This window comes from Crocodylus porosus, unplaced genomic scaffold (assembly GCF_001723895.1).
Source record: "Crocodylus porosus isolate Cpor-Errol unplaced genomic scaffold, CroPor_comp1, whole genome shotgun sequence".
Lineage (NCBI taxonomy): Eukaryota > Metazoa > Chordata > Crocodylia > Crocodylidae > Crocodylus > Crocodylus porosus.
The window spans coordinates 48,486,214-48,512,918 of NW_017728918.1; positions in this window are offsets into that span (position 1 = coordinate 48,486,214).

Genomic DNA, 26,705 nt, shown 5'->3' on the forward strand with positions numbered 1-26,705 from the left:
AGAAAAGGATCCCCTTTACACACTGTGATTGTAGCCTAGCTAGACCTCTCTTTCCCACTGCCACTTATTCCTGCTCAAGGAAATGGCTTGGTACTCAGGACAATCCTGTCTTTCTTCCTCGAGCTGAGGTAACAGAGGAATAGAGGGTTGTCCAAAGGTGGTCCATGAACTGCATGTGGCCTGCAACTGTCTAACTCACAGGTCCTTATTCATGAACCACTCTCTCCATTGCTCCTGCTGTTGTTGCTAGCATCTCTGGGCTCCCCCTCTCTCCTCCAGCATCCACTTCCTACCCCTGCCTTTTGAGGATGGTGGGGCCCATATAGTAATAGGCCATGGTCCATGTAGCATAGTTTCCCACTGCTCTGAAGCCGGATAGCCCTTGCTTTATACATTCCTTTCGTTTGGATAGGTAAGCTAAAATTTAGTCATTCATCCTCACATCCTGTAATTTTGTTATCCTCAGTTAATTCACATATCCATTATTTACTATTAATCAGGACTCATCAATGTTTTCCTACAGTGGAAATGCCATACAGCTGAAGTGTCCCAACTTCAAAGGCAAGCTGACATTGGAACCTGGCTGCTGCTGCCCAGCTGTGGCACCACAAAGCACCTGGAGGCCAGGCCCTGGCACTGCACAAGGCAGTGCTACTGAAGCCCTCTACTGCTGAATGTAACCAAAGCCCCTGCTCTGTGGGCCATATTCAATGGCTCCATGGGCTGTAGGTTGCTGCCCCCAACATAAGCTATTAACAGACCTAAAAATACACAGAAACTTATAACACATTTATATTAAATTACATAGCATACTCTCAATGCTAGAACCAGACACAATATTAATTATAAATGGAGTGCTTTTAAAATTGCAGATATTATATATCTTACAAAGAATGATTATCTGATCCTTTAAATGTTGAACATTTTGTAGTCTCCTCCTGTCTTTATAGAACTCTCAAATGAACTATAGCAGTCTTTTACAGGCACACAGATGACTGATATTTAGAAATTTACAGTAGATAAATTTTCCAGAATGTCTTGGAGGAAATATAATTTAAGATCTCCTCCAGCTATAGTTCTTGACTACTTGTTATTGGCGTGCTCACAATCTCTCCAAAGTTCTTTCTTCTAGCAGCATTCATACTATAAGCAGATGGACCGTATGCTTTAAAATGCTTCTTGAGTATCACATTAGATGCAGGACTTTCACTTATGATTTCTAAAAGAAAAAGTTAAAACTTACTTTTATAAGCTTTTAGTACTGGATTCAAAAGCTACATCTTATTCTATTAGAGCTAAGATAGTAGCAAAGTCCTTCTTCGGGAATTTTGGAAGCTTTTTCATATTCTAATTGAGGCATAGTAAAGTTTGCTAGATTCTGTAATGCTGGAAAGAAAATAGTTGAAGATTATTGGTGCCTACACACATGCTTTGGGGTGGCGAGGGACTGTTTTAATTAGAGTGGTTTCCTGACAACTGCTCCAATTAAAATGGCTCACCATCATGTGTATTAAGCCCCCCATGTTTTAAAATGGCTACAGGAGTGCTTTAACTGAAGCTCATTTAGTAAAGATTTAGTGAAGATTTTTAGTAAAAACATCCCAGCTTTAGTTAAAGTGCTCTGGCCTTTTTTAAAACACAGGAGGGTTAATAGATGTGACAGTACGGCAATCCTAGGGCATTTTAATTAGAACATGAAGCAGACTTGATTAATCTACAGGTAGCTTATGGCAAGAAAGAATGAAGATATTTCTGTCTTTCTCTGACCAGCTACTTTGTCTGAGTGTTTCCTTATCTGTCCTCAGAGGTGGGTCCCATTCTATCTTTCAAATGCATGTAGCCCAGGTGATCTGCAGCAGTACCCCCTCTCCAATTGAAGGGATAATAGTGAGTGTGAGCATGCTGTGGGAGTATGACTGCCTATCTTAGGTCAGTTCACCTTCCTCCCCAACAGAGCAAAGCAGAGACCGTGGACACCTGTGATGAACAGAAGCAAAGGGATTAATGAGCAACTTATAGCAAAAAAAAGATCTGCCTCTTGAAAGTATCTGGTAAAGGCATATCGTTAATATTGGCTAGGACAAAGCTTGCAAAATTGTTTCCCGCAGATGTATCCTGTCTGTCAGAAGCATAACTGTAACTGTTTATACCAATCATAAGACTAACATGGGCCCCAAGAACTGGAACTAGAAAACCAAACTGCCAACTTAGCTGATCTAATAATTTTTGCTTAAAAGCCAGTAAAATTGACAAACCTAACCAAAAGGTATAATTAACACATTTCAAAAAATTCCAAGTGGGTTGAACTTAGGCAGGGAAAAATGCTAATCTTAGACCCCAAAGTGATGTGGTATAATTTGCTTATTGGGTAAACCCAAGTTTAGGCAGTAACCTATTATAATAATTTCTAACACCTTTTAACACCATAGGGTAATAGCTGTAGGGTAAGATTGTGAATGGCTCTAAAGCCAACAGATTAGCATAGAACAGGATATAAAAGAACACAAACATCAGGTGACCAGTAGGAAGGACGGAACAGAATGGTCATTGCTGTTCTAAGCCCAGACTCCAGACTCCCAGTGTGAGCAAGGACCAGATCCTGACTGAGGGACCTTCCCCAGTGCTCCCTCTGACAGCATGGATCGGGGACACCTGACTTCGCTGGATCAACTTGATGTGTACCTGGCACTGAGGGACTATTGCTAAGTTGCCAACCAAGTGGGAACTCTTTGTCAATTTGTCTGTCTGTTTTTATTATCACTGCCAATTTTAAATTTCATTGTTATGTCTGTTTATTAGCTTAACCTTTTTATTAACTGTTATACATGTAAACTATATTTTGTTGCTTAAACATATTTTTTTGCTATTTTGATGCTGTAAGTAAAATTTATCTTTACTGTTATAAGTGAAACTTGTCTTTGCTTCACTCCCAACTTCACGTCCTCAATCCTGAACCAAATAGTCATTTGGCTGATACAGCTGCAACACCCAGTCAACCTGCAACTTAACTGATGCGCTCACAGTGCCCAGCTGGCCTATGACAGACACCCAGTAAGGTTTAACTATTTACAGATTTATTTACAGTGGAGTGTCAATAAAGCTTATTGAACATGTACGTATATCAGGAACTATTTACAAATTTAAATCTACAGCAGCAGTGAATCTTATTAAAACATACACACAGGCAATAACAACTGGGTATGGCAGATGAAGGCTCTTTATCAATGTAGGCCTTGACCCTGAGTGATCTTCTGTTTAGCGTACAGTCCCTACTCTCAGCAGGCCCTCCAGGAAACAGGCAAGGGAACAAGCAACAACAAAACACAGGTTAAACAATATGTCACCAATTGAAACCTGGCAGGGATAAAACCATAGTCTGGGCATACATAAACAAGACTACATCAATAAAATTCAACACATAAAGACAACAAACAAATGAAAGTAAAATAATGAATAAGGGGTGCCCTAACAGACTCTTAAACAATTGAGAACCACTAGCAGGCAAAACAAGGAAGTTCATGGGTGTTTCATATTAAAGTATGCAAGTTTACAGTAAAATATACAACTTATAAGCTACTGCATAGTATAAGGAATAAAGACAAACTTAAACAGTTACTTGAACCAGACAGTGGTACAGCAATTGTACCAAATGCAAAGGAATAACATAAAGAAACAAAACAAGTTACCATAAAGAAAAACCAACACCCATGACTTGTCTACTTGACTAGAATGACTTAGTAACCACAAAGCCAGGGGCCCTTCTCCCCTGTGGAAACCCATGTCTCTTCTCCTCCCAGGGACTGCAATCCCTGGCCTGAGTAACTCATGACTCTCCAACAACTCTGGTGAGCTTGGCTTATCTCTCTATTTGTGGGGCTGGCTGCTGGGGCTTCCACCCTTGCTGGGATGGCTGTTCTGTGCCACTGTCACTTGCTGCAGGAAGGCCCAAGCTGCTTCATATGGCTACCTGGGTCTATCAACCCTCTGATGCCCCATGTACTACTCAGTGCACCATGGGGGCTTCTGTCTCTTGCAGAGATGGGGATCGACATTGCCTTCTGCAGCCATGGGGTCCCTTCAGCTCCCTCTGGGCCCTGTGTGCTGCTCTGTGCACCAACACCACAGCTCCCTCAGTGGTGGGGCTGGAGTGTAGCTGCTTACTGCTTCCTACTCAGTGGATGCATCTTCAGGGCATTTCTGTGGCAACTGTTCCACCCTGCTGGTTAGCTCCACCAGCCATTCTGCAGCCCTTCTTCATCATCCCTCATCAAACCCACCCATGTGCTGGGCATGTGGGCTTTTATCCCTTCCAGAGGCTCTGCTTCTGGATTGAAAATTGACCAATTGGGAAGTCCAAGCAGTTGGTTCCCCCTCTGGTCATTTTCACCTTGCCCTTGTGACACCATGGGACAAGCCTGCCTCCTACTTTCTCCTGATTGGTGGGGAAGGGAAATGCCCCCACAAATTGACCTGAGTCATCCAGGCTCAAGCCAACAAGCTGGGCTACCAATGAGCCCACTGGCCAGCCTTCTACATACAATAACTGAAACTTGCGTGTTCTTGTAAATTCAGTAGCTAGCTGAAATATATTTTTAAACTTCTTTGCCAGTTTTGCTTTACAGCTCTGAAACATAATAATTAGAAAAAAGATCTTTAAAATAAATGAATGGCTTTTGGATGAGATATATCATGATCAATGTTACATATATCAGTGTTATGAATATGGTGTTTAAATATTGTTAAGTTAAATTTCATTTTAATTAGTGTTTGGAATTCTGTAACTCAGATGTAATTACCCAGAAGTTATTTCCCCTCATCTCTTCATCTCCAATGTAATGTTCTTAGATTGTATGGATAAGATTAAATAAAAGATGTAGGCACCTGGCCCCTTGAGTGAAATTTAAATACTGTATTAGGTGCCTAGTCTCCCAATGCAGTGCATGAGGAGAGTTAAAAAAACAACCAGCTTGCAGCAAGAATCTGTATAAAGTCAGAACACTCCCTGTGCAGCTGCCTAGAATTAGCCTATGGGGAAATGTTGAGGACCAGCATGAGTCTTAAAGTCTGCACTTCTGGTGCCTTACTCAACACTGTAGGGAGGCACCTCTGGCCACGTGTGAGCCACAGCTGAAGTTGGGCACCTGTCCCTTTTGAAGAAATGAGTATTGTTAACTTTCTTTTAAAATGCAACCACTGGAACAGTTAAAAGCAGCACCATGACTGCTGGTAGTCAACACCATGACCCTTTTTATCTAATAATCTAGTGGAAAGTACTTGCCAAGGCTCAATTCCTTCTTCTACCTGCTGGGTTTCAACCAACATCTCCTACCCCACAAGAGAGTGTCTCATCCATCAAACTACAGGCCTGTCTGGGTAGGGTATTTTCCACCCCATCTGTTAAAGCTGGGGTGGCGCTCTCTCTTTCATATAGCATCAGATACAAACTTCCAAATCTATGAGCCACTGTCTGGTGTCAGTGCTCAATATGTAGATTCCATCTGCCTCATCTGGGCATTTGTAAAGATTGCCGCTCTTGAAGAAGTATTGTGCTGTTTGTTGAATACCATATTCACAGATCAGGGCTCTCCAAGATGTACATCTTGTGAAGTGATATTTTGAAGCATCCATATCCAAATCTCAGTCTGTTCGGCTTGACACTCACTTCTCTGTAAATGTCGTGCCCAATGGAGGATTTGTTTGGTGTTGATATAAAATGCTGTAGGAATCGGTCTGACCTTTGCCAGTGGTTGGCACATTCCATTGCTGCCCATAGGGAGCAGGTGATTCTCTTCATCTCTTGCTTTAGGTCCTTGCTTCTAGAATTCTTTCTGTATTTTATGTAATGATTTTTCTAATGTTAAATGTGATAATCATTCTCAAGCCTATGTGAAGAATTCTGTGATGATTCCTAGCTGTCAGAGAGGTGTTTTTTTGTGTCAGAGAAGTGCAGAGGCATTTCTGACTTCTACCTTACTTTTGACTCTATATTGTATCTAGACCTGTTCAGAGTTAACAGTCATGTGCAGCCACTTGTACCATCCATCATACAAAGCTCAGACAGACCTAAAGTATGAGATATAGTCAGAATTAGATGATATCTTGTTATACGTGGAACTAGGCTTCAGCTTTGATGTAAAATAAAAAATGATGTGAAATGTTTTGAAATAATGTATCCAAAATTATTTCCATTTTAGATTGCTGGTCATGTTTCTGTGTAAAGAATGAGACAGAATCCTGTGGAAGAAAATGGTATGTGGTCATGTAATTATAGACTGTGTCATACAAAGGAGTCAAATTAAGGTAGTACAGTCAATTTAAATCTGGTAGTTCCAAATTTTTGAGTCCTGGAGTTTTCAAACTTATCCTTTTATTACTATCTTTTTGTATGCTTTTATTACATTGTTCAAACAGAAATGTGAGAAAAAATATCCATCATGTGGCATCACCTATGAATCTTTTTTGTATCACTCCTCTCTAAGTACCTTCCACGTAAGATCAATCATCTCAGGAAAATCCACAGTAAATTTCATGACATTGCTGGCACTTCTTTTATGGGAGGAAAATTTTGCCTTGGGCAAGATATTTTCAGACTGGGGAACAATAGATCTTTAAATCATGAACATCATCTATACTGGTAAGACTCAAAAAGTAAGGCTTTTCAAAGTTTCATGAAGATGGTCAGATGAAGCAGAATCCCCTCCTCTTCCTCCTTTATTCTCATATGTTTTGCCTGATTTGATCAATAAGTGTTTGCCCAAGAGGGATACAGCTCTCATGACTGTTCACAAATTAAAGTTTTATCTCTAAATTTGGTCTGTATTGTAGCTGAAACTGAATACATCCTCTGTCTTCTAGGTTGAAGTTGGTAATGGGATGCAAGTCATGGCACCAGAAAGAGAATAAGGAAAAAAGGAGCATGGTTCTCTCCATGAAGAGATAGACACACCCAAGGAAAGGAGGTACCCCTGGATTCTGGCCTCTTCTTCTAGTGCTGCTTATTTCTTTTTTCTAAAGACTGTTTAATGCAAAAATGTAAACAGAAATGGGAGCAAAACCCAGGGAAAATGAAGTTTGAGTTCAGAACAACTCAGTTTTTTTTTAGGAGGGCCTCAAGAACATAGATATCCTGGACATGTGCACAAGCCACAAATGAATTGGGCAAAAGTCATACACCTTGTGAACTTGGCTGTGTAAGGCTAAAATGGATTATGTTACCAAACTGAACATATTAATGATTTTTTTAAGGATTTGAACAGCACTAGGGATAGGTCCAGAGTGTGAAATGGCCTGACTTCACACCTGCCCCCCAATTCCAGACTGCATTGCAGGAGCAGCAAGCAAGGAACTTTTTTAGAGTCCCCAAACCAGGGGACTTCTTGGCAGAGAGTGGGAACTCTGGAGCTCCCCCTGTCTACAAGGCTGCTAGAAATATGGAGGACAACAGCAGTGGTGAGTGGGGGAAAGGGTTAATGCAATATTAAAGGAGAAGATCTGCCACTGAATGCAAAGGCAAAAAGCAAAGGTACCAAGAGCAAGGGGAGGGGATGGTCCTCACCTGATTAAGGGACTTTAAAGAAGTCCCTTGATGCTTTATCCATGGTGTGATCTGCCCAACCAAAAAGGGGAGGAAGCTGGTATCACACCACCTTTTACATTATCCTGATCTGCCCATGAACAGAACAGAACTGGATCACACTTGTCTATACGCAGGCTCATCCTTCATGGGACTGAGGATGTCCTGTACATCCAAATGCTCAAGTATACTCTAGTGATGAAGTGGTGCAGATTTGAGCTGGGGATTTTTGCCTCAATGCACATGCTCAGACATGCACTTTGGTGTGAAGCAAATAGTGCCACTTGGGGCAACATAACCCAGTCTGGCTACTCTCGGATCTGCAGCCAGGGGGAGCTAGAGCCCGGGGCCAGCACCTGTGCTGTCACCAGCAATATAAAAAGCTGCCCTGTCCTGGCCCTAACAGTACAAAAACCTGCCCTAACATGCAGATCAGGGCTACTTGCTCTCAGGAGCTTCTGGGGGAGGAGCCGCTGGGAGGAAGTTGGCAATGTCCCTTCCTGTCCCAGGCTGCTGCTACAAGCTTGGCTTCAAGAGCTTCTGGGGAGAAGATGGCCAGGACCTTTCCTGCCTCTGGCTACTATTAGCTGTTGGCTTGGTCCCAGAGCTTTTGGAGTAAGTTGGCTGCACACCTTTCTGGCTTGGGCAGCTGTGTTACTGCTGTTTGCTGCCCCCCCCCCGGGGGGGTCCTCTGCTGCATGCTGCTGCCCCCCTCAGGGAGGGGCCCACCATACCCCAGCACTGTACCCCAGCTTCTGCACCCCTGTTCTGGCCTGCTGCCCAGCTCACCGCCAAGCCGTCTTCAGGTACAGCCTGGGGAGGGAGCCTGAGCTGGCCGTGGGCCTCTCCACCAGCATCACTGCTGGAGGCTAAAGGAACCTTGCCTGCCCCAGCTGCCTTGGCAGGGCATCCCCACCTTCACTTCCACTTTCACCAGAAGCACACCCTGAGTGGCTGAACTTGACAGCTCTTACCATCACAACTATTGCTGCTCCTGTTGTTGCTGCTGCTGCCCCCTCTCAGGTGAGAGAGAGATTCCCTGCTGTACCACCTGATACTACACCTGCACTGGATCACTTCCTAATTCACTGACTGCTCCTACCCTCTCCCACAGCTACCTCACTGCATCTGATCCTGATTTGTCTTCCTGCCTACTGTTCTGCTACTGAGTGACCAGCTGCAGGCCTGAAGGGCTTCTGGACAGATCTTCCACAAATAAAGCCCCATCAAAAACCTTTGTGGGTGTTTTTGCCGTTATGTGATAAGTCCTGTGGTCCACTCCCCCTGACCTGGTGTTTGTTGTGTGACTAAGTAAGCCAGAGCAAGTTTGCCCAGCCCTTGTGTGTGTGTTTTCCCCCTCTCCCCCATTCTCAAAGCAAAGGCCTGTGGGTTATTTGTTTTTGTTTGGTTGGTTGCTTTTTTTCCCCTGTGGGGTTGTGGCTCAGTGAACTTCAGCTCCCTTCCTCCCCATCCCCTTTCTGTCCCACAACCCCAGCCTGCCCCTACTAGATTCACCAGCACTGTGGGATATTTTGTTTTTCTTTGTTGTCTTTCCTGCCCTCATGTGAAACAATGGCAGGGCAGGACACTTTGGGGGGGGGGGAAGATGCTCCCATAGAGCTTCCTGCAGCCCCTGCTATGGGGGTGGATCCTAGCCAAGCCCTCAAGGGGATGCATGACCCTGCAGCCTCTACCCTGGAGGCAGAGTCCAACCAACATTATACAGGGATAGAGAAGCCTGAAAACTACCCACTGCAGGGGCAGGTAGGACTCCAGTAGGGAGACACCTATGGCCAGATTTCCCCCAGAGGGATTCCCAAGCCATCGTAGGGGACTAAGGGCAAGGGCAGTGGGAAGGGCTCCTCTTCAGCCTCCTCCACAGCTGGGGATGGGAAGGGCAAGGACCCTGTCCCAAAGCATAGACCACCAGTACCTGAGAGAACGAGGTGCACTACACCAGCCAACACACCCACTCAACCTGTCCCTGTCCCTAGACCCAGCCCCAAACAATGTGGCCTCTGGAGGGGTGGGGGGGAACTGCAGTTATGCACAGGCAGCTGTGAGGAGACCCAAAGCCAGGGGACATGGACCCTCTACCACCAGCCCTTCCAGCTCAGGCAGCGGGGCCCCCTTTCCAGCACTCACCCGCAGGCATAAGGTGAAGTGCCAGCTGCCCAAATGGGAGAACCTGCACTTCAAAACCTGGGTGCAAGCTATGGTTCAGATAGTAGAGGTCCCCAAGATCATGGTAGCCTGCAGCTTTCATGGTAAAGGGGTCTTTTCCCTTGCCTTGGATGCCGCTGTACAAAAGGCGGTGAAGAGTGGGCTCGTGGTGGAGGGGGAGCACATCTCCCTCAAGCCTCCAGAAGAGCTGGGGACTAGGGTGGTCCTGACCTCCCTCCCTCCCTATATCTCCAGTTGGGCCCTGGTCCCCCAGCTCCAAACTCTAGGGAAACTTATCTCCCTGGTGGTGGCCCTCTGACTGGGGTGCAGCAACCCTGACCACCACGTGTGGTCTTTTCATTGCCAGGTCATGATGCAGCTGGTGGCAGGAGTGTGGCTGCAGGCTGAGGGGTGCCTGGTAATTCCTTACTGGAGGCCCTGGTGAGCATTTTCTATACACTGGGGGACCTACGGTGCTTCTGGTGCCATGCCCTGGGGCACTTGCAAAATGAGTGCCCCATGAGCCAGGTGGGGAGGGCATCTGCAGGTCTCACTGGAAAAAGAGATGTCCCTACCACCACTTCCCCACCCCCATCAGGCTCCCCTACACCACAGCCACAACTGTGAGCCTACCTGTGAGCTCAAGGGACCCCACTTCCCAACCAAGTATAGTTTAGTCCCAGGGAGGGCACTAGCAACCGGGGGAGAGAGACAGCAGGTCCTCCTTCCCCTAGTCATACCCCCATTGTGGCTGCCCCATCCCACCAACTGTCACCTTCTTTTGCTAGAGCCTGTCCACCTGAGGACCACCCCATGGCTGAGTGGGTGTAGGTCCCCTCCAGGTGTAAAGGCAAGAGGAAGGCCTGGGCACAGCTGGAGCCCTCTGGCATGGAGAACTCCTCTCTCCCTCCCAAGATCACCACATGGGGGTGAAGGAGCCACCCAGTCTCCAGGGGCCTCCCCAGCTGTGCCTGACACCCCACCCCCAGGAAAGATTAAATGAGCAATCCCCATAGAAGAGGATTCAGAGCCAACTGATAGTCCTGAACAGGAGCCCGTGGGAGGAGCCCTTCATTCTGCTAACCAGGGCCTACCCCCTGAAACCACAGGGGTGAGACTGAGGCCTGCCCAAAGAAACATCTGGTGGCAGAGCCTGTTCCCTCTGATCTAGGAGATACAGAGGCCCTGGGTCTCACCCCTGTGAGTCCTGAGGGAGGAGGTACCCTTTCCCAGGACCCCAAAGCAGATGCCAGAGCCAACCTGGTGCCTGGTGGGTCTTTTTCCTCCCACTCCCAGGAAAACCTCACCTGCAGCCTGCACTATAGTCAAGCACCATAGGGGGTCAAAGTAGGTTCCTCTAATCAATGGGCCAATCTCATTGGGGACCCTGCATAGTTCCCCCAGGGTTCAAGCTCTATCCCACCATTTTGTGAAGGAGTCCCACCCTGATCTCTGTCCCAGGCGGCTGTAGAGCTCTCCCAATCACAACTAGAGTCCAGGGTCTTAATGGACCAGGAGGTTAAGATGGTGCAGGAAGAGCCCTCTGAGCTCCAGGACCAGGAGGAGGATGCCTGAGAACCAGCAGGCTCCATGGAACCTGAAGTCCTCTCAGTCCCAGCGGTTCCCAGGGATGAGCTATTTGCATTTCTTGACCATGACTACACCCACCAGTCACCAGCAAGGTACAGCTAGCCTTGGAACACTGGGGAGATTTTGACATCATCCTCACCACTGCACGGGTGCTGGTAGGGGAAGGCAAGGGGCCCAAAAGCTGCAATGCCCAGATCTATAGGTGGGCCCACAATTTCATACATGCCCTCTACACATATGGGAGGGTGCTAAGTGAACTGGCAGACCCCACACTGGGCATTGAGATGCGTGGGGACCCTGCTAAACTGTCTACTCCACCTCCCCACACATGAGGTCATTTAAGAAGGTGACCCTCAATGTCCACAGCTCCTGGATGGGTCTCTGGAGGTGCCAGGTGCTCTCCTTTTTTCAGGAGGGAGGGTACCCCATGATATTCTTGCAAGAAACCCTGACAACTCCAGCAAAAAAACTAAATTGGTGGCTGGAGTGGGGAGGCAGGGTCTTTTTTTAATCACGTCTCAGCCACCTCATGTGAGGTTGCCACTTTTTTCCCCAGGCCTGCAGCCGGAGGTTCTCCAGGATGTTCAGGTAGTGCCAGGCTGCCTGCCTCACCTCTGGGTCCAGGCGCAGGGGCTAAACCTGAACCTTCTGAGAATGTACGCCCCTATGAAGGACTCAGAGTTGGTGGCCACATACATTGGCACCCTCAACCCTCGCAAGTGCCTGGTCCTTGAAGGGGACTTTAACATCATCCTAGATGCATGAGACCGGTCAGGCAAGGAGTGGAACCAGACCACCATGGGCATCCTCAGGGAGATCCTGATGGACTACTCCCTGCTGGATATCTGGCTTGCCTGTCACCCCACTAAACCCCCTGCCTTCACTTATGTGAGGGTTGGGGAGGAGCAGGCATGCCACTCCAAGTTAGACTGTGTTTATATCTCTGCCACATTTTGCCCACGCCCACTCCTCTGGCATCCGGCAGACCCTTTTCAGTGATCACCACCTTGTCTGGGTCCAGGCCATGTTGGGGCCTGGGCATCTGGGGTTGGTCTCCTGGCATTTCAGTGATAGCCTGCTGGAGGATGTGGGCTTCAGGGAGGCTTCCCAGGAGTTCTGGCTTACCTGGCACGAGCAATGGGCAGCTTTCCCCTTGGCTCAGAGATGTTGGGATGTGGGAAGGTGCGCATCCACTTTTTTCCTCTGGCTACATTCCAGGGCACACCCAGCAGAAGGAGATGGTCTGGGAGCAGCCTAAGTAGGAAGTGCTAGAGCTGGAGCAACCAACCCATCCCTCTGCAGGGAAAGTTGGGAGAGGCTGAAGGAGCTTCATGCTCTGGAAGACCACGGCATCCGTGGTGCTTTTGTCCACTTGCTCGTCCAGCTCCATTGGGAGATAGACTGCAGCTCCCACATTTTCTATACTGGGTGACAGTACCCCCTCACAGATTCAGGCAAGATGCACCAGCACACATGGGCCCTCTATGAAGACCTCTTCTCCCTGGAGCTCTTCTCCCTGGATATGATGATGCTGAGACCTGTCAGACCCTGTGGGTCAGCAGGGTGACTGGGATTGGTTGGAAGCTCCTTTCACTGTGGCTGAGTTTTCAACTGCCCTCCACCTGATGTTTGGCAACAAGGCACTGGGCATTGACAGGCTGACCTCAGAGTTCTCCTGGGCTTTCTGGGACATCCTCATCCAGGACCTCACTGCAGTCTGGACCAAATCCAAGGGAAGTGGGCATCTCCCTCTGTCATGCCGGAGGCCCATGCTGACCCTCCTTCCATGAAGGGAGATCCCCACAACCTAAGGAATTGGTGTCCAGTGTTCCTCCTTTGCACGAACTACAAGGTAGTAGTGAAGGCCATCTCACTGCACCCGTGGTCTGTGCTGATAGATGTGATCCATCCTGAACAGATGTACATGGTGCCCAGACGTTCTATTTTCAAAAACCTGTACCTGGCTCAGGAGCTCCTGGAGCTAGCATGCCAGGATGGCCTGTGTTGTGCCCTCCTATCCCTGGACTAGGAGAAGGCATTTGACAGAGTGGATCACAGGTACCTCATAGGCACATTGCGTGCCTTTGGCTTTGGGCATCACTTCGCATGGGCTCTCCAGGTGCTGTACACTTCTGCAGAATGTTTGGTCAAGCTCAACTGGACCCTAACAGAGCCCATCCCATTCAGGAGAGGGGTGCATCAAGCCTGCCTGCTCTGAGGCCAGCTGTACACCTTGGCCCTGGAGCCCTTCATCATTCTCCTGTGGAAGCAGGTGGCAGGGTTCATGCTCCAGGAGCTGGTAGTGCAGCTGGTCCTGTCAGCATATGCTGATGATTTACTTCTCATGGTCCAGGAATCAGGCGATGTGGCACAGGTGGAGCCTTGCCAGGCATTGTACTCAGCGGCCTCCTCTGCCAGGTCAACTGGGTCAAGAGCTTTTGCCTGGCAGTAGGTGATGGGTGGGGTCACTCCCACCCATGCTTCATGGGATCTGCTGGAGCATGGGCTCACTGCTGTACTTGGGAGTCTACCTGTCTCCCACAGACCCCTCCCTGCCAGAGAACTGGCACCAGCTGGGGGTAAGGGTGGTGGAGTGGTTCCGGGCACGGGCAGGGTTCCTGCGATGTCTCTCCCTGTGTGGGAGAGTGCTGATGCTGAACCAGCTGGTCCTGTTCATGCTCTCGCACCGTTTACACAAACTGCCTGTGCCCCCTGAGGTCCTGGTGGGACTCCAGAGATAGGCAGTGCAGTTTTTCTGGCTGGGATGGCACTGGGTTGCTGCAGAGGTCCTGAGCCTCCCTGTGTGGGAGGACAACCAGGGCAAGCAGGTCTGGGTATTCCGCCTTCAGGGCCTGCAGTGACTACTATACATTGTTGGCAGCCATGCATCATGGGACTACCTGAGGCGCACTTTCCTCCACCAGTTCCAGGGGCTCCAATATGTCTGGCAGCTCCTCAGCCTGCAGGGTTTCTCCCTGCAGGACCTGCAAGGGCTGGCAGATTTCTACCAGGGCTTTCTCCAAGCCTGGAGGCTGGTCTCTGCCTCTAGGACCCCCACAACAGTCACCCAGGGTGCTGACCTGCTCATTGAGCCCCTCCTCTGGAATCCCCACCTGGAGGTGCCAATGGCAGAGGTGCCCCAGTTGTGACAGAGGTTGATCCTGGCTGGCGTCACCCGTATTGGAAACCTCCTGGACTATGATAGGCAAGAGTGGGTGGACCCCTCTCTGCTGGCCTGGTGCATGGGAATATGCACAACACGTGCAACCTGCTATCTGGTCTAGGATGTGAAATCTGCCCTACCGCCCTTATCTTTATTGACCAGGTGCCATGTGGGTGCAGTCCCAACCCCTCTCCCCACAAGCCCTCCAGCCCACCAGAATTTATCATAGGGCTAGTGCCTCATGTGGCTTCACAGCAATCCCTGCTCCACCACCGGAGCTAGCTGGAGGACACCAGACCGGTCTGCTTTTCCACCATTCATTGCCATCACTTCTACATGATCAGGCACCACACCGTCCATCATACTGCCCTCACATCCCACGCAGACACCAAGTGGTGGGAACTGCTCAGCGAGGGCATGGCTGGGGCACCCCTGTGGCTGAGTCTGTACTCCACTTTCATCCCATGAGCCACTAGGGATCTCAGCTGGTGGCTCCTCCATGGAGCACGTATGTATGTATGGGCATGTATGTGGTGAACTTCACGGACACCCCAGTCTCCTGCCCTTTCTGCGGGCAGAAGGAGACCCTGGCACACGTGATGCTTAAGTGCAGGAGGCTGCAGCCCATCCATCTCCACCTCCAGAGCCTCCTCTTGAGGTTCTGTTTTATTTCACCCCCTCACCTTTTTGTTTTTGGCCACCCCATCCACGGCACCACCAAGTCCTGGGACCTCCTGGTCAACCTCCTCCTGACCCTGGCCAAGTGGGCCCTGTATTTAACCAGGACTGAGGCTCTGGCTGGGAAGGTGCCTGGAGACTGTGGGGCTGCTTTTCTCTCACTTGTCCTTGCACGTCTGTGGGTGGAGCACCAGTGGGAGGCATCCACTGGCTCCTTGGAGGCCTTTGGGTGTATTCCAGGGGTCTCTGCCCGGTGTCCCCCTCAGGCACACTTATTTTCATGTTGACCCTTTGATCCACACAACATTCCTATCCTGTTTTTTGCCCTTTTTTTCCCAATAATTCTGTTGTATGTTTCACCCATTAACCTCACATAGTAGGGGCCACTAGTTAACCAGGTGGGCCTTAGAGCCTATGACACTTGAAGGATATAAATAGACAGGAGCTTCTGGGGCCCGGCCACTTGATACCTGGGGACACTACCCATTGTGCCAGCTGGACTGCTGCAGCAGCATCCCAAATCCATTTTAAAAATGACCCCAAAATCCATATTTTTCCACAATTAAAACAAAAGACCACATGCACACAGACACAGAGAGAGAAAGAGCAATCAGTTGGGCAATGCTTTATTTGTATATTTACAATGTTAAAGCAATGTGGAAGCCTACCAGTGTCTCTATCATCATGATAAAATAGATTCTAAATACCTATGTGTTGAGGTATACTTTTGGTTTTCTTCTCACATGATGGGTGTGTGATGAGGGGATATGGTGTTTGTGGAAAGGGGTGTAGAGGAAGGTTGGTGGATGTGTGTGGAGGGATGTGGATGTGTGGGTAGTTGTGGGGCAATTACTGGGTGGACTGTGGGTGTGGGGGGACATTGTAAGGGGGCTTCTCGGGGGGGTAGGCCCCTGGCCCCCAGCCCCCACCCCTCACAGGGTGCAGCCCCCTCCCACAGCACATGGAATGCCCCCCCACAGCTTTCCCCTAGAGGGCCATGGCCCCTATCCCACACAGGGTCACAGCACCCTACCCTGCCCAGGATCCCAGCTTGCCCGTGGAGGGCCACAGCCCCCCCCATCCCAGGGTTCCAGGTATACTGGAGGGTGACAGGCCCCCCAACCCAGGGTCCCAGACCCTACCCAGAACCCATAACTTACCTTTAACAGCAGCGGTGGGACTGGGGCACTCTGAGCCATAGTGGCAGGACCCGGTGCGACACGTGGCCCAGCTGGGTCCTGTCAGCTCTGGGGCTTCTCTGCTGCCCAGCTGGACCAAGTCATGATAGCAAGACCCAGCACAGCATACGGGCGACTGCGTGCCGGACCCAGCCATGTCCTGCTGGCTCTGGGGATCATCTGCCACCCAACCAGGCTGGGCCTTTGGTAGCAGGACCCAGTGCAGTACATGGGGACTGCATGCCAGGACCAGCTTTGTCCTAGGGTCTCTCTGCTGCCTGGCTGGGCCAGGCCCTTGGTGGCAGGACCTGCCACCCTCGGGGCCCCTCTGCCCCCCAGCTGAGCCAGGCCCCTGGCAGCTGGACCCAGCACAGCTTGCAGGGACCACGGGCCAGGCCCAGCCAGGTCCTGCCACCCTCAGGGTCTCTCTACCACCAGGCCAGGCTGGGCCTCTGGTGGCAGGACCCGGCACGGCATGCAGGAACTCTGTGCCAGGCCCACCCGGGCAGCAGAAGGGCCCCGAGGGAGGCAGGACCTGGTTGGGCAGTGATTGAGGGAGCTGGTGGGGGGAAAGGCTGGGCAGGGCAGGGATTGGGGGGGTGGGAGAGCAGCAGGCTGGTGGGGGTCCCCCCATGATCCCCTCCTCCAGCTCCCCCGACCCCTTACTCACCAGCACTGGAGCTCTGGTTCTGAACATGCAGCCTGGTGACCATGGAGATGCTCAAGAAACCAGAGCATCTGCCTGGAGGACCCAGCCTTCAGTTGCCTCATTTGTTTTTGCTCCAGTTATTTTAGACCCTTGGATATCCAGGGGTGTAATTTTCTCCCCACACTGCAAACCTGCAGTGTAGGGAACATTTTTTTCATTCTCACACATGCCTCTTACCCTACCTCAAAGGTGTTTGAGGTAAGGCAAGAGGCATGTGCACAGTTGTCTGGATGTACCCTATGTCTTTAGCAGGGACACTTGGGTAGGTAAGACCATGTTTAGCTCTACTTCCTCTACAATTTGCTGCTGAAGTAATATAGAGAAGTTCTTAGAAAAATAGCTGCCAAAAAGGTGCCTGTATATTATTTATACACCTGATTAAGTAGAACAAGGTTTTACCCAAAATGTCCTAGCAAGCTAAAAATGAAAGAAGTTATTGGCCAATTTGGATTTTTTTTCATAGGAAAAAGTCATTCTGTGATTGCAGGGTTCCACTCTAGTCTAATTTAGTATCCTTTTACCAAAGCATAGAAGGACAGAGCTTAACAGCCACTCATGGCTTCATGAGTAAAACAATGTTTTTCCCCCTAATCTCATCCCTAGAAATGGTTAAATCATTTTTGCACAAGTTCTACATGTGTTACTACCAGGATGGGTCACATAATCATTACATTACAGAGTTTCAAAGCCAGGGGGCTCTGCTTTCTGAAGTTAGTTCTATTTTTACATCAAAGCTGAAACCTAGTCCCACTTACAGACCTATGAACCAGAAAGTTAGCTCATAGAAGCATGAAATAATTGAACTTAACCTGTGCATTTGCAATGAGATAGTCAGTGAGATTCTGGTCTTCCAGCAAGACCTGTAAATTACTAATTCTAAGCAAAAAGTCATTGATCTCTTTTAAGCCAAACTTGAAAGGGTTGGTAGGTATCATATTGGACTATGACATTATGCTTATAGGTTTTTTAAAGTACTTTCACATTATCATTTTTATTGTTAAGCAAATAAAGGTGGAGAAAAATGTTTACTTTGAATGATGTTGTACTCTGACATCTATAATTCAACTGAAGGCATATAAAATTAATTGCTAGATCACAGATTTCATCAAATGCAGATTGCATGTTTTTGTGCTGTTTATAATTATGAGGTTTAAGTTTTCTTTTTTATGTTCCTTTGAAGTAGAGTGTTTGCTAGCTTTAGAGTTAAGTCTGTCAGCACTGATTTTACTATCATTTTCTGTGAAGAACTGACAGATGCCTTAATAAAGAATGGCCAGCTGGTTTATAGACAAAGAGGCACAATCAATTTAGGCTACAGTTTAAAAGTACATAAAACATCTGTACCTTACTAATGAGTTTTAACAATTTTGTATCTTGAGCATCACACCATTCAAAATATTTATAATTAAATGCACATTTTGATAATGAATCTTCCCCCTCCACCACTAAAAGAAATAACTCTGACATTTTCTACAGACTTGTATGGCCATAGATTTATTTATTATTATTATTTCAGCTTTTAAAATATAATTATTCTGTATTGATTTGATTGACATAGAAAATGACTTTTTTTCCAGGGCTGTCACAATGTAGTAGTTGTTAGTTCTTTTCCACTGTAATGCTGCCTTTGATTTCCAAGCAAGCAATAAGCTGAATCACAAAAGGGTAACATTACTATTGAAGTATATGGTACACATACTGGGGAGAAAAGAGAGATTTATCCTGACTTCATGTTTTTTAAAATGTGGAGGAATGCCAGAATTTTTGAGGAAATCAAAAGCAAAATTCAAACAAACTTTTTAGAAAAAGGAGTCACCATACTCTCCATAAAAGACAATGTTCAATACTGGTGCATTGTGGATTCAGATCCCAATCATTCATGACAGATATAGAACTCCAATCTCCTATCCATGCCTTATTTTTATATGCATGAATACCAGCTACAAAAGAAACAAAAAAACTTTTAAAATTATCTGAGGTGGGGATTAGATTGTATGTCTGAGGCTGCCTGCATTACATTTGGGCACTGTGATAGCAGTAACTCCAGGCATAAACTACATAGTTCATGCACTAGTAGCTGTGAAACTACAGCAGCACGGCTAACAACTCTGGCTGTTGAGTTGTTAATCCAGGATGAGCTAGGCAGGATGCTGTGTTTACTCAGGGATGGAACCTGATCCTCCACAGCTACATTACTAGTTGCCACAAACACTAAAGGGAGCTCAGATGTGTCTACATGGACCATAGTCACATGCACAGGGTTGAGACACTGTACCTGAAGGTGGGCACAAAGGTCAGAGAGGTTCTATGTAGACACCAGCTTTGGTCATGTGCATCTGACCACAGACTTGGAAACTTTAAGCTAAAATCTCTCAAGATCTTTTGTAAATTTGACCTTTTACCTTTTGTTTTTAAGATTTTTACAATAAAGTTTTAAAAAGTCAAATCATCTCTCTCTCTCGGTAAGATTACATGTTCCAATTAGACCATGTTAAGAGCACTTAAGTATGAACTATTGCACAATTACACAAAAAGTCTTTATCAGGATGAGGATGTGGAGAGCACTGTGTCCAAATTCATGAAGGACACAAAATTATGGAGTAAACATACTAGTGGGAAGGGATCGAATCCAGGCAGACCTGGACAGGTTGGAAAAGTGGGCAGAAAAGAACAGGATGCAGTTCAGCAAAGACAAGTGCAAAGTGCTGCATCTAGGGTGAAAGAATCACCAACACACCTGTAAGCTACGGGATGACCTTCTCAGAAGCAGAAAGGGACCTCAGAGTCATAGTTGACTCCAAGATGAATATGAGCCATTAATGTGATGAAGTAATCAGTAAAGGTAACCACACTCTATAGTGCATTAGCAGGTGCATGATGAGCAGGTCCACAGGGGTGATACTTCCCCTCTATGCAGCATTGGTCAGGCTGCAGGTGGAGTACTGCATCCAGTTCTGGGTGCCACACCAAGAGAGATTTGGATAACCTTGAGGGGGTCCAAAGAAGGGCCACTCAAATGGTTAGTAGCCTGTGGTACAAGGCTATGAGGAGACATTGAGGGACCTGGATCTTTTCAGCCTCCACAAGAAAAGGTTGAGAGGGGATCTTGTCACTGTCTACAAATTCATCAAGGGGAGGGGCAGCAAGGAATAGGAGATGCTCTGTTTACCAGGGCACCCCTTGGAATAACCAGGAACAATGGCCACAAACTGACAGAGAGCAGATTTATGTTGGACATCAGGAAGAACTTCTTTACGGGAAGGGTTGCCAGTATCTGGAACAGGTTCCAAGGAAGGTGGTGCTCTCCCCTACCTTGGGTCTTTAAGAGAAGGCTCATAGACATCTGGCTGGGGTTGTATGATGCCAAAGCTCAGTGGCAATGCATGGGAGGTGCATGTGCACTACCTGAGAGTGCTGGTGTACCCCCTGACAGCCAGTGTTCCCCAATTAAACAATGGGCAGGGGGGCAGGCAGGATCACTGGTGCCAACCCTGGCAGCACTGGCTGGTGAGTGGAAGGCACCAGGAGAAGCAATCCTTGTGGTCCCCCCATGGCTGATTGTGCCAGGGGAGAGGGCTTCCCCCCAGCTGATTGCACCGACCTGGAAGTGCCAACAGTGCACCTGCAAGTGCTAGCAGTGCAGCGCTGGCACTTCCAGGTTGGCGTGATCAGCCCCGAGGTGGTCAGTGTGATAGGCTGCAAGGAACCATGCCCCCCCATCAGCGTGATTGGCCATGGGGGATGCCTCCTGGTTGCTAACTGGCTGCTTGGGGGGGCAAGTGCTGCCCTCCCGACTCAGGTGCCCATGCCAGCATTCTTTCCTGCCCAAGGCAGGGGTTGAGACTCAATGATCTATTCAGGTCCCTTCTGACCCTAACAACTATGAAACTATAAAACTATGAATAAGGGTTTTGTTACACAGTAATTTTGAGTGGCTCCTGGAGTGATTAACCCCTGGATTGTCTGCACATTAACACCTGAAACTGGTTTTAAGTGCTCCATATGCTGCTCAAAGTTACACCACTCCAAGGCAGAATTATCTCTGATCTGTGCTACCCAGATCATGTTGCACTAAGGTGTAACCACTCTAGGCTACAAGTTAGTGTAAACCCTCCATATCCCCACTGGCCTGAATTGGGTCCACTCTCCCTCTCAACCTTCCCAGCACCCCAGATCCCTGGTTTTTGGTCCCCTCTGCTTTCCCCTCATTGCTTACTTGTGACTGGCCATGCTGCCTGTCCCAGGGGAGCAGGCAAGGAAGGGTTAAACTGCCAGCCCAGCTGTTACTGCTGCTGCTACTGCTGATCTCTGGGTCAGCATGCCTCCCAGCAGTGGTGGCTGGGCATTTGGGCTAATCCTTCCCTGCCTGCTCCCCTGGGACAGACAGCATAGGCAGCCACAAGTATGTAATGCCCCAGAGGTGGGGAGAAGGCAGAAGGCAGGCAAAGAACCCTAAGGGTTAGATAGGGAGCCCTGGGAGGTGGTGGAGAAGTGGGGACTGCCTGGAATGGGAGGGGGGGATTCTTATCTTTCAGTCCTCCAGGTTCAGGCCCCTGCTGGTGTGTTTTGTGACTGGTTTAAGCTCAAGCTAGCACTAATACCCATCAACATTTGTGCATCTTACAGCATAAGGCGCAACAAGGCCCTAAAGCACATTAACAAATGCTAAGTGCTCTCTAGGGGTGCATCCACACATACAAGTACCTGTGCTTGCAGTAGCTAAAACAGAAGCGGTACAAATCTGAGCAAGGGCTTTTTTTGTATGTACTTGGACATTCACTTCATTGTGGAGCAAATTGTGCCACTTGTGGCACAAAAACCCTGCCTGGCTGCTCCCAGATCTACAACCAGAGGGAGCTGCAGCCCAGGGCTAACACCTGTGCAGTCCCAGGCAGTATAAAAAGCTGCCCTATTCTGGCCCCAGCAGTACAAAAACATGCCCTAGCAAGTAGCTCAGGGATACTTGCTCTCAGGAGCTTCTGGGAGGAAGTTGGCTATGCCCCTTTCTGTCCCAGGTTGCTGCTGTGGTGGCTGGTTGCTGCAAGCTTGGTCTCAGGAGCTTCTGGGGAGAAGATGGACAGGACCTTTCCTGCCTCTGACTAATATTAGCTGCTGGCTTGGTCTCAGAGCTTTTGGAGTAAGTTGACCACACTCCTTCCTGCCTTGGGCTGCAGCTGCTGCTATTGCTGCCCCCGCCCCAAAGGCTGGGGTCCTCTGCTGCAGGCTGCTGCCCTCCCTCTGGGAGGGGCCCACTGTACTACACCATGCCCTAGCACTGCTTCTGCACCCCTGTTCCAGCCTGCTGCCAAGATGTGGTCAAGGGACAGCCTAGGGAGGGAGCCTGTGGGCCCCTCCCCCACCATCACTGTCAGAGCCTAAAGGAACCTTGCCTGCCCCAGCTGCCATGGCTGGCCTCCCCCACCTTCACCTCCACTTTCACCAGAAGTACACCCTGAGTGGCTGAACTGGACAGCTCCTACCATCACTGCTGCTGCCATTGTTTCTGCTGTTTCCCCCTCTCAGGAGAGAGAGAAATTCCCTGCTGCACCACCTGATAGCACACCTGTACCAGATTACTTCCTAATAAACTGACTTCTCCTATCCTTCCCCTCAGCTACCTCACTGCATCTGATCCTGATTTGTCTTCCTGCCTACTGCTCTGCTGCTGAGTGACCAGCTGGAGGCCTGAGGGCTGTGGCTCATTGACCTTCAGCCCCCTTCCTTTTCTCCCTACTCCTTTCTTCCCCACAAACCCAGCCTGCCCCTAATAGATTCACCAGCCCTGTGGGATCTTTTGTTTTTCTTTATTATCTTCCCTGCCCTCATGTGAAACAATGGCAGGGCAGAAACCTTCATCGGGGCAGATGATCCCATGGAGCCTCCTCAAGCCCCCACGATGGGGGCGGATCCCAGCCAAGCCCCCAAGGGAATGCATGCCTCTATAGCCTCCACCCTGGAGACAGAGTCCAACCAACCTCCTACAGGGGTGGAGAAGCCTTCAACCTCTGCTGCAGGAGCAGGAGGGACTCCGGTAGGGATCCAACAGGACCAGAGGGTCTCCCCTGGCCAGCACCCACCCCCCTAGAGGGGTTCCCAAGCACCCTCTCCTCCCTTCAGGGACCAAGGGCAAGGGTAGTGGGAAGGGTTCCTCTTCAGCCTCGTCCACAGCTGGGGGTGGGAAGGGCAAAGGCCCTCCCCCCAAAGCCTAGACTACCAGGACCTGAGGGGACTAGGTGCACTACACCAGCCAACACACCCACTCAGCCTGTCCCTGGCCCTCACACTGGGCCCACCAGTTCCCCCCCCCCCGGGGGGGGAACTATGCACAGGCAGCTGCAGGGAGACCCAAATCTGGGGGGACCTGGTCCCTCTACCACCGGCCCTTATGGCTTGGGCAGCAGGACCTGCTTTACAGCACTCACCTGCAGGCATAAGGTGAGGTGCCAACTGCCCAAGTGGGAGAACTGGCACTTTCAGACCTGGGTGCAGGGCCTGGCTTGGGTAGTGGGGGGCCCCCAGGATCATGGCTGCCTCCTGCTTTCATGGCAATGGGGTCTTTTTCCTTGCCTCAAATGCCACTGCAGAAGAGGTGGTGAAGAGGGGGATTGTGGTGGAGGGTGAGTACATCCCCACTGAGTCTCTAGAAGATCTGGGGACCAGGGTAGTCCTCAGCTCTATCCCTCCCTAAATCCCCAGTTGGGCCCTGGTCCCCCAGCTCCAAACCCTGGGGAGAATTATCTCCCCGGTGATGGCCCTCTGACTGGGGTGACAAAACCCTGGCCTCCACCACATGCACACTTTCCATCACCAGGTCACTATCCAGCTAGCAGTGGGAGCATGGCTGGGGGCTATGGGGTGCCTCATAATTTCTTATCAGGGGGCCCTGGTGAGGATTTTCTATACACTGGGGGTATACAGCTGGTGCCTGGTGGGTCTCTTCCCTCCCCTTCCCAGGAAAACTTCACCTCCAGCTTGCCCCATAGTCCTGCACCAGAGGGGCTCATGGTGGGGTCCCCTAATCAATGGGCTGATCTCATCGGGAACCCTGCATAGACCATGCTTCATCTCTACCCCACCATTTTGTGAAGGAGCCCCACTCCTATCCTTACCCCCACCCCTGTCCCAGGGGGATGCAGAGCTGTCCCATACCAAACAGAGTCTGGTGACTTAGCAGACTCAGGGGTTCAGATGATGCTGGAAGAGCCCTCTTAGCTCCAGGATCAGGAGGAGGATACCCAAGAACCACCAGGCTCCATGGAGCCTGCGAACTTCTTGGTCCCAGTAATCCCCAAGGATAAGATGCTTGCATTTCTTGACCATGGCTACACATGTTGGTCTGCCAGCAAGGTACAGCCAGCCTTGGACCACTGGGGAGATTTCGACAGCATACTTGCCATTGCGAGGGTGCTTGTTGGGGAAGGCAAGGGGCCTATAAGCTGCAATACCCAAATCTATAGGTGGGCCTGCAGTTTCATATATGGCCTCTATACTTACGGGACAGTGCTACACAAACCAGCAGGCCCCACAACAGGCATTGAGATGTGCAAGGCCCCTGCTGAACCATCTATTCCACCCCCACACCCATGAGGTCATTTAAGATTGTGACCCTCAATGTCCATGGCTGCAGGAAGGATCTCCGGAGGTGCCAGGTGCTCTCCTTCCTTCAGGTGCTCTCCTTCCTGCTCCTGTACCCCGTGGTATTCTTGCAAGAGACGCTGAGGGCTCCAGTCAATGAACCAAATTGGTGGCTGGAGTGGGGAGTCAGGGTCTTTCTTTAGTCACCTCTCAGCCACCTGATGTGGGGTGGCCACCCTGTTTTCCCTAGGCCTGCAGCCAGAGGTTCTTCAGGATGTTCAGGTGGTGCCAGGATGCCTGCTGCACCTTTGGGTCCAGGTGCAAGGGTTGGTTCTTAACTTTCTGAACATGTACCCCCCTGTGAAGGACCTGGAGTTGGTGGATTTCTTCTGCCAGGCAGCCACATATATCGGCACCCTCAACCCTCGTGAGTGCCTGGTCCTTGGCAGGGACTTTAACATCACCCTAGATATGTGAAACTGGTCAGGGAAGGAGCTGAACCAGGCCTCTGTGGGCAACCTTGGGGAGATCCTGATGGTGGAGGTCTGGCATGACTGTCACCCCACTTAACTCCCTGCCTTCATCTATGTGAGGGTGGGGAAGGAGCAGGCATGCCACTCCTGGTTAGATCGGGTCTATATCCGTGCCTCACTTTGCCCAGGCCCACTCCTCTGGCATCTGGCTGACCCCTTTCAGTGATCACCACCTTGTCTGGGCCCAGGCCATGCTGGTTGGCCTACTGGCATTTCAGTGCCAAGCTACTGGAGGATGTGGGCTTCACGGAGGATTCCCAGGAGTTCTGGCTGCCCTGGCAGGAGCACCGAGCAACTTACCCTCAGCTCAGAGATAGTGGGATGTGGAGAAGATGCGCATCCAGCTTTTTTGCTGAGGCTACATTTGCGAGCACACCCAGCAGAGGGAAGTGGTCTGAGATCAGCTCAAGTGGGAAGTTTTGTGCTGACCCTACTGCTGAAAAAGTGAGATCACCTCAACCTAAGGAATTGGCATCCTGTGTCCCTCCTCAGAATGGATCACGAGTACCTCACAGGCATGCTGCAGGGCTTTGGCTTTGGGCCCTGCTTCATGTGCATAATGCCTCTGCATAATGTTTGGTCCAGCTCATGATGGAGTCCATCCCATTCAGGAGAGGGGTGCATTAAGGCTGCCCACTATCAGGCCAGCTGTACACCTTGGCCCTGGAGCCCTTCCTCATTCTCTTCTGGAAGCAGGTGGTGGGGTTGATGCTCTGGGAGGTGGCAGTGCAGCTGGTCCTGTGAGCATATGCTGAAGATGTACTCCTCATGGTCCAAGACTCGGGCAACCTGGTGCAGAAGAAGGCCTGCCAGGCATTGTACTTGGAGGCCTCCTCTGCCTGGGTCAACTGGGTCAAGAGCTTTGGCTTGGCAATGGGTGACAGGTGGCAGGTGGGGTCACTCCCACACATGGTCCGTGTGATCTGCTGGAGCATAGCCTCACTGCTCTACTTGGAGATCTACCTATCCCCGACAGGCCTCTCCCTGCCAGAGAACTGGCACCAGCCAGAGGCAATGGTGGTGAAGTGGCTCCACGCATGGCCAGGGCTCCTTTGATGTCTCTCCCTGCATGGAAGAGTGCTGGTGCTGAACCAGCTGGTCTTGTTCATGCTCTCTCACCATTGTTCTTCCCCAGGTGCATCACTTTGCACTTGTTGGTGTTGAATCCCATCCTATTCTCATCCGCTCACTCTTGTAATCTGTCTAGATCTGATTGTAGCCTATTCCTCCCTTCTAGCATGCCCACATCCCCCCACATCTTAGCGTCATCAGCAAATTTGAACAGGGTACTTTTCACCCCCTTCTCCAAGTCGCTGATGAAGATGTTGAACAGTGCGGGCCCAAGGACTGAGCCCTGCGGAACCCCACTGCCCACATCCCTCCAGGTTGAAAATGACCCATCCACCACCACTGTCTGGGTGCGGCCCTCCAGCCAGTTGGCAACCCAACTGATTGTGTGGGTGTCGACACCACAGTCCTCCAGTTTCTTAATGAGAACAGGGTGAGAGACAGTGTCGAAGGCCTTCCGAAAGTCCAGGAAGAC